We start from the raw sequence: 11666 nt of genomic DNA on the forward strand, positions 1-11666 counted from the left end.
TGAGGTTCCGGCTGTTCTGTCGGGACTGAATGTCTTATTTTATTTATGTATTCAATTATTTATTCATGCGCTCATTTATTTTAAATATTTCAAATTATATCCTACTGGGCCTTTCGCTCACGTTTTATGTTTCAAATGTTTAAAACCCCTCCCAGGAGACTCTAGGAGCGGGGCACAGTAGCGGGAGTAGCTGAGTGGTGCTACGGAACGATCAAGTGAGGATTGTGTTCATCCTCTGACATAAAGTGTAAGGAATATGTAAGAATTTGTAATGAATGACATTTGAATTTACTAGACTGTGGATGATGTCTATTGTAATTGATTATTTACATGGGCATGTATGTACGATACTGTATGTCCTGTGGGGTGGAGCCCTGTGTGTCAGAAGCTCCTAGATTATGTCGTTTATTTATATTTTTATGCAGTTAAGTGTGGGACTCGGTTGGGAATCTGCTTTATTAATCCCAAATCGAGTTCCACGTCACCCACCCCGTTTGGGGGGTCGTGACAAATCTTTAAGCGCCGAACTATCTTTCCTTCCCCTCTCGACTTATAGGAACTGACCTTAGATTTTTCCTTTACAGTAATGGCTTCTAGAGGAATAAAACGTCGAGGGGGATCATCTTTTGTGCCTCTCGTGAGGCCGGATCCAACACCAGCTACCGAGTCTCCCTCCTACTCTACCGCCAGTGATTCACTTCTGATGGAGGTTGAGGGCTACGTCCCTGACCCACGCGACGAGGAGGACAGTGTCGATTGCCTGGTCAAAGGTGAGATCGACTCTTCAAGTAGCGCCGGCTCCCTGGTGGGAGGTGTTATGTTCGGCAGTAGCGGCTGACTCACGGGCGTCCCTGTGGCCTCGATAGGGGCAGACGAGGATCGTCCGCCCTTTACTACCGACTTCGTTGTACTGAAGACATAGAAGAGGGACATTGTACGTGCATATAAGAAGGGGTGCATGGACAGCCGGTGGTTCGAGTATCTCCTACCGGATCCCCACTTTAGGGCAAGCCAACCACCCCCGGGCTATATGTCTGTATACACCCGGACCTTTACGGTGGGGATGACGCTCCCCATACACCTATTCGTTAAGTCTTTGTGCAACTTCCGCGGCATCTCCCCCACAAAACTGGCCCCGAACTTTTGGTATAGTTTTGCCAGCATGTGGATTTTTTAAGACCAAAAGTTTGATGTCGACCTGCCTTTGGATGAATTTCTTTTTGTATATAAGCTTTGCCAGACCCCTAAGTGGGACGGCTGGTATTTTTTGGGCGGTCACGGGAGATCCAAGCCCATCTTAGGAAAATTAATAATGGGGATGCCCTCGTCATCACATGCCTGGAAGCCGATGTTTTTTATGGTGAAGGGCATGTTCGACGTTCACCCAGCTGACAAGCCTTTTAAGCGCCCGGGTGTGAGAACATCCTTTGAGACGCTGAGTGAGTTTCCTTCGACCATCTATTTACAGCTCTCACTATTTTTTCCTCTTATATACCGCTGACCCTTTTTACTCTATAGTTCCTGATAACTCTAAGAAATTATAGTTATCCACTGGTTTTGTAGCCTAAAATTACGTGTCCATGAGTGATTGTTCTCGTTTATTGTTTGTTTTAAGTTAGATTTGTAGAGTTGCATGTACTTTGGCCTAATTCCGTATTGATGCGCCTCTTGAAGTGAAAGCTGGTAATTTGGAAGTAAAATAGGTGAAAAACTGGCTAATTCTATGTGAATTCCTTGTAGGAAATTGTTGGACTAAAATACTGCAGCATTCTGGGCGACATTCTGGGATTAGCTGGCAGCTGATTGATGTCAGCGCACTAGCTAGACAATGCAAACAGAAAGGAATCCGTGTGAGCTGGCTGAGGATGTGTCACTGCAGCATTCTGGGCGACATTCTGGGATTAGCTGGCAGCTGATTGATGTCAGCGCACTAGCTAGACAATGCAGACAGAAAGGAATCCGTGTGAGCTGGCTGAGGAGGTGTCAAATGGGTCCACTGTGCACATCAGCAGTGACACCTCAGCCCTTGTGTTGCCCTAGAAGGGAATGTTTCTCTTAGGACAAGTTGGCAGCCGCCAGGGGAAAGAGAAAAAAGAGGAGAGAGAGGAAATAGAAAAGGAGGTATTCTGGGGCTAGACACACAGAGAAAATACAGAGAGCACCCCTCTCCAGAAAACATAGAGTACCTATCTCCAGAAAACTGAATACAAGGACGTGAATGAAAGAAAGCAGGAGGTTGAAGGAAGCAAGGCCGGACAAAGAGGAATCCCAAATCCAGCTGAAACTCTTTCTTCTTTCTGTTAGCTTAATTCTCTTTTGGTATTTAGTTGCTAATTTAGCCATGGCTTATTCTGGAGCTTTGAATTCTGTAAATCTCATGATGAACTAATTTGTTTTAGCTAGGTTTGCTAATGGAACAAAGATTGCAAGGTTGACAATGTGTTTCTGAGGTGTTATTAATTTACTATTCCGGTTCATTCATGTGTATTAATGCCTATTTCTATTCTTGACTGGCCATCAATTTTAGGATACAAGATTAAGATTAATAGGAAGCTGGATTCACATAGGAATATGCTGAAAATAGTTTAAGGAACCTTAGTCATAATTAATTCAGAAGAATTTTATGCAATAACGGGGTTTCTGTTAACAAGGGTAGTGAATGCTGCAGCATTCTAGGTAACATTTTAGTCAGACTTGCAATTAAGGGGAAGTTAGCAGACCTAGCTCATTTTCACCATTGAATTACATTCTTGTTATTGTTATAAAAATATAAAAAAAAAAAAAACAATCCTAGAAGCTAATCAATATTGGTATTTAACGAAAGCTAAACACAATTCTCGTGGGATCGATATCCGTACTCTTGTACACTTTATTACTTGTGCGATTCGTATACTTGCGAGTTTTCACGCAACAGTTCCCCAGGATCGTCCCCAACTTTCTGGGAATTATCTTGCAAGGGTGAAGCAAGCCTTCAGCTTCTCATAAACCCTTCGTCACATCAGTACCTTGCTAACACATGACAACTTGGAGAGTCCTGAGTTGTTGTTTTCCCTTCCTTCCCCCGACAACACCACCGAGGTCAAAGATTTCTTCAACTTCACAGCTAGACATTAGTTTATGTTTTTTTTTTACGTGTCGTCGATATGTGTTTCTAACTTTGGCTGTGATGTAGATATGAAGACCCTGTAACTACGCGTTCCTAGCGAGAAGGGGCATTCCAAGAAGCCGAGGCAAAGCGAGAGGCCGAGCAAACCTGGTACGGCCAATGTCCCGCCGAGGCCTCCGCCTACAGTCGAGCCTTCAGCTACCCGGGAGACGCCAAGACCAAAGAGGCCTCGACCGGCTGAGATGTCGGTGGTGGAGGCCGAGCCATCATCGGTAATTGATATTACCGATGCTCCTAAGGCCCCTCTGCCCCAAGAGTGCCTGCTGCTTCCCGGGGTAAAGGTCCTTGACCCACAATTCATCATTGCTGATGTTGCCCTGGCCCAGATTGAAGCGGTATTGAGTCTGCCCCTGTGCTTTTTCATCATCTTTCAAGCTTTGTACGAGTCCTTCTTCGAGCAGGACTGGGAGAGCGCGACTCAGGCTTCCCTGATCGGCCGTACGCGCCAGTATATCTCTCTCCAGATCCATGTATACTTCACCGCCTATATGTCTTTCTTTTTTTGTCTTTCTTTTTCTCTTATGAACAGATTCTTTTTGACTTGGCAGTCCCTTATCCGCTCTCTTCTTAACTTCATCGATATGGTTAAGGTGGAAGAGAAAAGTAGGGGAATGGACCGCATTGAGGGGTGTTTGAAGGCTCTCTTAAAAAGGAAAGAGACAGCAAGGATGAGACATCAAATAAGCTTACCTTCGTCGCCAAGGAGCTGGAGGAAGTAAAAGCGGATCTGAAAGGTGCCCAGAAGGAGAATGAACTCGTCCGTAAAGAAGCTGCCGACTCTAAGGATGCCTTCCGAAAAGAGGGATACAACCTTGGTAAGCAGGAGGGCTATGACCTGGGCAAGAAGGAAGAGGTCAGGGAATTTGTTACTTCTGCCGAGTTTGCTTGAAATAATGAATACGTCGCTACTAAGGCTGTCGAGGATTTTAAAGCCTCCGAGGAGCTGCATGACATGTGTGCTAGTGACATGTCGTCTGTTGGCGAGCAGATCGTGGCTAGGATTAACAGGCATCTGCCTAGCCTCAACTTGGAGTTCCTCTATGAGCCCCTTCTGGCGACAAAGGCTCTCCGGCTGAAGGCGGGGGCGACGAGGACAGCAGCGGAGCCGGGAAAATTGTAGCTAACGATGAGGGCAGTCAAGGCGGTGGAGGCGACGACGCCTAGAGTGCTAGGAGCCGATCCCTAACTTTCTTTTTTTGTAGTATTATTTTATTGTTCAGACAATGGATTACATATATATATATATATATATATATATTTGTTTTTTACATGTATCTAATTGCCTTTATTTTTAAGTTTCTTAAAATTCTGTTTAGTAAATCATCTTTCCTCCTTGGAGGAGGCGACGTTTCATTTTGCCCCTTAGGGTCATTGTTTTAGCAAATTCCTTAAAATTTGCTAAGTAAATCGTCTCTCCTCTATGAGGAGGTGACGTTTCATTTTACCCCTTAGGGTCATCGTTTTAGCAAATTCCTTAAAATTTACTAAGTAAATAGTCTCTCCTCTTTGAGGAGGTGACGTTTCATTTTACCCCTTAGGGTCATCATTTTAGCAAATTCTTTAAAATTTGCTAAGTGAATAGTCTTTCCTCTTTGAGGAGGTGACGTTTCATTGGGTATACGCATATTTTTTTGTGATCCGTAGACCATTTACTCCCCCATGTATGTTTGAAAAACTTTGATTTTTAGGCAGACATATTTAAGGGGTTGATTTGTGGACACATGTTAAGAATAAGCTTAATTTATATTAATGAAATGCCAAACACAAGTAAAGCGTGTAAGAATTCATACACTATTGGTAGTACAGTTTTAACAGCTCTGCATTCCATGGGTGTTGAATCTATTTGCCGGCGAGGCTTTCCAAAACATAGGTTCTTGGGCGTAGCACCTCCCCTATGCGGTAGGGTCCTTCCCAAGTCAAGCCCAGAGGGCCAGTGTTTTTTGGTTTAGTACTCTGTATCACTCTTTTTAACACCAGATTTCCTAGGATAAACCTTCTTCGTTTGACCTTCTTGTCGTAGTATCGGGATGTCCTTCTTTGGTAAACGGCGATTCGTAATTGGGAGTCGAGCCTTTTTTCGTCTAGTAGGTCGAGTTCTCCATTCATGGCTTCCGTGTTTATGTCATCGTTGTAAACGACGGTTCTTAGAGTCAGCGTCTTAATCTCCACAGGGAGTACAACCTCGATTCCATATGCCATGGAGAATGGTGTTTCGCCTGTGGTAGTTCGACTCGTCATTCTGTATGCCCACAAGACCTCCAGAAGTTCTTCGGCCCATTTTTCCTTTAGGTCGTCAAGCTTCTTCTTCAGGGTATACTTTAGGATCTTGTTGATGGCCTCCACTTGGCCAATGGATTGCGGATGTATTGGGGCCGAGAAGTCCTTTGGTATGCCTAAATCCTCGTAAAACTTACGCGTCGAGGCGTTATTGAACTACTTCCCGTTATCAAATACGATCGAGTGTGGAACACCGAATCTACATATGATGTTGTTCCATATGAAGCTAGTGCAGGCTACCTCAGTAGTTGAAGTAAGAGCTTTCGCCTCGGCCTACTTAGTGTAATAGTCCACAGTGACGATGGCAAACTTAAGGCCTTCGGGTGCAAGGTGTAGAAGTCCAATCAGGTTGATTCCCCATTTGGCAAAAGGCCATGGGCTAAGAATGAAAGTTAGGTTCTCTGGGGGTGCTCTAGGAATTGTGGCATATCGTTGGCACTTATCGCAACGCCGAGCATATTGAAACGCGTCCTTTTTAAGCGTAGGCCAATAGTACCCCTGCCTTAAAACCTTAAGAGCTAGAGATTGCCCCCCAGTATGATTACCACACTCTCTTTCATGGATCTCCCTAAGGACCTCTTGCGCCCTATGATCATTTAGGCACCGCTGCAAATGCGTTGAGAAGCCTCGTCTATATAGCAGACCGTTATATACTAGGTATATGGTGGCTCTGTACCTGATCCTTCTGGCTTCATCTTTGTCATTGGGCAACTCTGCGTTCATCAAATACCAGACGAAGGGTGTCATCCAGTCTCCAGCTATCTGAATAGTCAGGACTTCTGCTGCCTTGTCAATGGCCAGTCGTTCCAACTCTTCGATGGGGACGACCCCTACTAGGTCTGAATCCTTCGAGGACGCCAGCTTGGCCAAGGCGTCAACGTTTGTGTTTTCAGCTCTTGGCACCTGTTGTATCTCATAGCTCTTGAATTTTGTGAGCTTTTCCTTTACTTTCCTCAGATAGGCCCCCATTCTTTCTCCCTGTGCATGATATTCCTCTTTCACCTATCCGACCACTAGTTGAGAGTCACTAAAAATTTTGAGTCTCTCGATCTTTAAATGACTTGCTAACCGAAATCCTGCGATCAGCACCTCGTATTCTGCTTCATTATTCGACGCTTTGAATTTAAATCGCACAGCCGAGGTGATTTTGTGATCCTCTGGGCTTATTAGCATGACGCCGGCTCCTGACCCGGTTTCAGTTGATGCTCCGTCCACGTAAAGCTTCCATCTTATTTCCTTAACTTCTTCATCGGCGTCTAACGCCAGTCTATGGGAGAACTCGGTCAGAAAGTCCGCCAGTGCTTGTCCCTTGATTGCCGCCCTCGGTATGTATTCGATGTCGAATTGACTCAGCTTTACTGACCATTTTAAGAGTCGACCTGAGGTTTCAGGCTTTTGTAACGCTTGCCTTAGCGAGTGGTTTGTTAGGATTCGTATGGTGTAGGCATAGAAATAATGTCGAAGCTTCCTCGAGGCCACCATCAAGGCGAGAGCTAACTATTCCATCCGGGTATATCTTGACTCGGTGTCCAGGAGCCTTTTGCTTACGTAGTAGACCGGTAACTGGATCCCTTCTTCTCTGATCAGTACTGAGCTTACAGCGTGCTTTGATATAGAGAGGTATAAGCTTAACTTCTCATTGGATATGGGTTTTGATAGGATAGGAGGTCCGCTAAGGTGCTCCTTTAGCCTCTGGAAGGCCTCTTCACATTGAGGTGTCCACTCAAAATGCTTGCCTCCTTTCAAGGGATCGAAGAAGGGAACGCATTTTTCTAACACCTTAGATATGAATCTATTAAGGGCGGCGACGCATCCTGTGAGCCTTTGGACCTCTTTTGGTTTCGCGAGAGACCTCATATCCTGCAATGCTCTTATCTTCTCTGAGTTAACCTCTATCCCTCGGTTACTGACCATAAAGCCAAGAAACTTTCCTAACCCGACCCCAAAAGTGCATTTCAAAGGATTTAGCTTCATGCAGTATTTCCTTAACACATCAAACATTTCACCCAAACGGCCGACGTGTTGTCTCGCCTTTACACTCTTTACCAGCATGTCATCGACATACACTTCCATCATCCTTCTGATTTGTTTTGCAAACATTTTATTTACTAGCCTTTGGTACGTTGCCCTTGCGTTCTTTAAGCCAAAAGGCATTACCTTGTAGCAATAGAGGCCCATGTCCGTTATGAATGACGTGTGCTCCTCATCGGATGGATGCATTGGAATCTGATTATAGCCGGAGTAGGCGTCTATGAAACTTAACAACTCGTGCTCGGCAATGACGTCGACCATCTGATCTATTCGGGGAAGTGGGAAACCGTTTTTTGGGCAGGTTTTGTTGAGGTCGCTAAAGTCGACACACGTCTTCCACGTTCCATTAGGTTTTTTTACCAAGACAGGGTTTGAAACCCATCTAGAATAGTGAGCTTCCCTAATGAAGCCGTTATTGATGAGCTTGTCGACCTCTTCCTTTAAAGCCTTGTAGCTTTTTGGATTCATCGGTCGGCATTTTTGGCGTTTTGAAGGGTAAGTAGGGTCGATGTTCAGAGCATGACTCATGACTTGGGAGTCAATGACTTCTATGTCTGCATGGGTCTAAGCGAACACATCCAGATTCTTCTCTAGGAATTCCTCGACCTCGATTCTGAGCGCCGTCGGCAGATCTAACCCTATGTTCAGTACCCTCGTCGGTTCCCGCTGATCCACCCGGACTTCCACCAACTGCTCAATTGGTTAGGACCATGACTCTTCTGTGACCCTAGGGTCTATATCCTCAACTGGTCCTTGTTGTACCATTCTTGCCTCTAGCTTCCCCGCCTGATCGTACCCGCGTATGGCGTCTGAGTATGCTACTTTAGACTCGTATTGGTTGCTTTTTATTTCCCCTACGCCATTGGGTGTGGGAAACTTGACCTTTTGGTGATAAATGAAGGTTATCGCCTTTAGTACCTGAAGGGTCGGCCTTCCGATTACAGCGTTATGCTGTGAGCCCCCTCTAATCACCATAAAATTTGCCATGGTGGTTGCCTGCCTGGGTTTCTCCCCCGTGGTTATCGGCAACCGAATCGTCCCTTGGGGGATGACTGAGTCCCCCATGAATCCATACAACGGCCAGGACGTTTTCTCTAATTGCTCCTTGGGAATCCCCATTTTTTCCAAGCAGTCGGAGTATAAAATGTCCACCAAGCTCCAATTGTCCACCAGGATCCTACATACGGTGTGGTTCCCAATAACTGCCTCGACCAGCAAAGTGTCATTGTGGGGGAAATGAACTCTGTTTGCATCCTCCTCGGTGAATGCCACTTCAGTGACACTGAATTTAGTCGTCTTGGTGGTAGAGAGAGTCCAAAATCTCTCCTGGTACACCCCTTTGCCTCGTGGGCATAGCTCTTCTGGGACTTCCTAGAGTCTCCCCCCAGATACGATCCCCCGTGTGTGGTTCTTATGACGCCGACCGGCTCGCGATCTTCCCCTCACCGGTTCTCCTCCCACGTCAACCATCGTTTCCGGGAACATGACCTTGTCTTTCAGCCTTAAACTCTTGTAGCCTCCCATCGCGGATTAACCTTTCAATTTCATCCTTTAGGTCGGCGTAGTCGTTGGTGTTGTGGCCGACGTCACCATGGAACTGGCAATACTTGCTCTGATTCCTTCAGTTTGGGTCTGACTTCATTGGTTCCGGTCGGCGTAATAAGTTTCCTCGTCCGACCTGGTTGAACACTTCCTCGACGCCTATAATAAGCTCATGATTGGAGTCATACCGTTGGAACGGCCGAGGCTTCCGATTTTCCTCTTGCCTCGGCTTCTTTATCTCCAGAGGGTTTGGCTTCAATGCGGTCTGCTTCTCTCTGTTTCTCCCGCCTCGTCGTTTACGATTATCTTGCTTTCTTGAGGTCGACCCCTGTTCTAGTCCTTTTTTTAATTGGACCTGTGCTCAGGATCGTTTGCATCGGCCTCTTCAGCGTTGATATACCCATGTACCTGTGCCAGAAACTCTTTATAAGTGGCCGGGGGCTTCCGATTCAGGTCACGTTTAAACGGGGTGGTCTTTTTCATACTAGACAGGGCCCCCATAAGAGCCTTTTGGTCCGTCATATCTGTTGTAGCAGCGACGGCTTCCCCGTATCTTGCAAGCCATTCTTTTAATGACTCGTTCAATTTTTTGTATACTATTGTTAGGTTTTACTTTGGCGGGATATATTTCTTTACCCCAATGAACTGAAGGGAGAAGGCTTCCTTCAGCTCCTCCCAACTGGAGATGGACTCTAGTTTGAGTATCCAGAACCATCTTCGGGCAGAGTCTGTCAAATGGTTCCGAAATGCTTGGCACATTATCTCCTCCGCATATCAGTGCAGAAGCATATGTCCCGTGTACATTTCCAAGTGATCGTCGGGATCCCCTCTGCCATCGTACGGTGGGATAGTCGGGGACTTATATTTTTCGGGTAAAGGTGGCGCCATGATTTCTGTGGTAAACGGGTGGTCGTGAGTTCGGCTGGAAGTGATGTCGACGTTGACTACTTTCGCCACCTGTCCAAGGTTCTTTTGTAGGTGGCTCACCTGGCTTTTGATATCTTTCTTTAAACTGGCGACGTCACCAGTGAACCTTTCTTCTAGGTTCGTCACATGCTCCATAATGGCTTTAGCCTCTTCCGTAGAGATTGCAGAGCTGGCCCCTTTTAAGGCTCCTACCTTCTTCGTATTCAGCTTATCCCTCAGGTCTCCACCTTCTTACACCGACCCCGAATCTCCTGAGATATTCTTTCCCGGGTTCCAAGGTGGAGCCTCAGGGTTTTCCAAACCGGTGAGTGCTCTTCTCTCCTGGGTTCGTCGCATGGCAGCCCTTTGTCACCTACCAAGGGACATGGACGGTCGAGGTCTTGGGTTGTCTCCCCTGACGTTTTCACTGTCCCTGATCCTTTCCGGGGCACCCTGGTGGTCACCAGCATCCTGGTTCCCAACCATGGCACCGCCTGGTGGTCTCGGGGCATCTTCCAAAGGAGGCATGGAATTTCTTCCTTCAAATCGCTCGACAACGGTCGTTAGTCCTCGAACCAAGTCGGTTAGAGTGTCCATCCGGGCCTGCATCTGTGTTGGGTCAAGCTACGGCGTGCCTGTGGGTAGAGCTTCATCCCTTGCCGGGGGTTGATTCCCCTGGTCGAGCTAATTCCTCCCAGCCCCACTATTGGTTGGATGTGTGGCATTTTCCTCCGTTTGACTGGTTGGATTTGAAGCACCATTTTTCTTTCTTGGAAGCATGGTCATTTATTGTTCGGGGTTCAACACGTGGACCAGAGATTCTAGGTTCACTTCCCAGTGGAGTCGCCCATTGTTGACGGTGCAATTTCGTCAACAAGAACTTACCGAATTACCCCGCGGTAGCCCGTTGGGTTACCGGTTTGGAACTTATAATTTTATTGAATATGCTGGAATTTGTATTTAGGGTTTAGAATAGGTTGTGAAGTAAGTGAGATAATGCTTATGAAAGTAAGAACACATGGGAATTTTATAGTGGTTCACCCTTCCCAATAAGAGCTACATCCACTGTATTGTATTTCTCTTGTCATTATTCTTACAAGTTACATATGCATCAGGAAAAAATCCTCTTTCTCTTTCGGGGGCTCTTCCCCTTTTATAGTGAATATTGCATGAGTCTCTGCCCAATGGTAGTCGGTTTGGACCATTTGACCGTGTCTTTCATGGGGACCGCCCACTCGAGTGGCCTATGGCCTCTTTTGTTCAGACCGTAGCCTGCCATTACCTTTTGGACTGTTCACTCATCTAATTTGTCCCCCTATTACGGCTCTGTAGATCCCCTGTAGTAGCTAGTGATCCGTTCCAGGCGGTTTTAAGGGCTTATAATTATTTCCTGTGTAACTGGCCTTCTCCAAACCAAGACGCAACCTTAGGATATTCGGCTGATCTTCCCAGGGGTCTTCCTTGGGATGTGGATCCAGTTGCTTGAGCTCTGCCGTCTGCGCCTATCCTAACATCTGCCGAGGGTAGCCTCTCTCACGGCCAACTTTATCGCATTATTTTTCCCGGGCTGGTCTCACAGACCTCGACTGTTTATAGGGTCGACAGTCTCGGTCTCATACATTCGGCTCTCCTGCCATACAGGAGAGACCAATGAGGCTCGGGCGTCGAGGGCTAAATGACGTGGCAGGCATGGGGCTGTGTGGCCTGATCGTTGTCCGATGTGTCGATGTGAATTTTCAACATC

The sequence above is a fragment of the Morus notabilis genome, unplaced genomic scaffold (assembly GCF_000414095.1).
Source record: "Morus notabilis unplaced genomic scaffold, ASM41409v2 Scaffold29, whole genome shotgun sequence".
NCBI classification, from domain to species: Eukaryota; Viridiplantae; Streptophyta; class Magnoliopsida; order Rosales; family Moraceae; genus Morus; species Morus notabilis.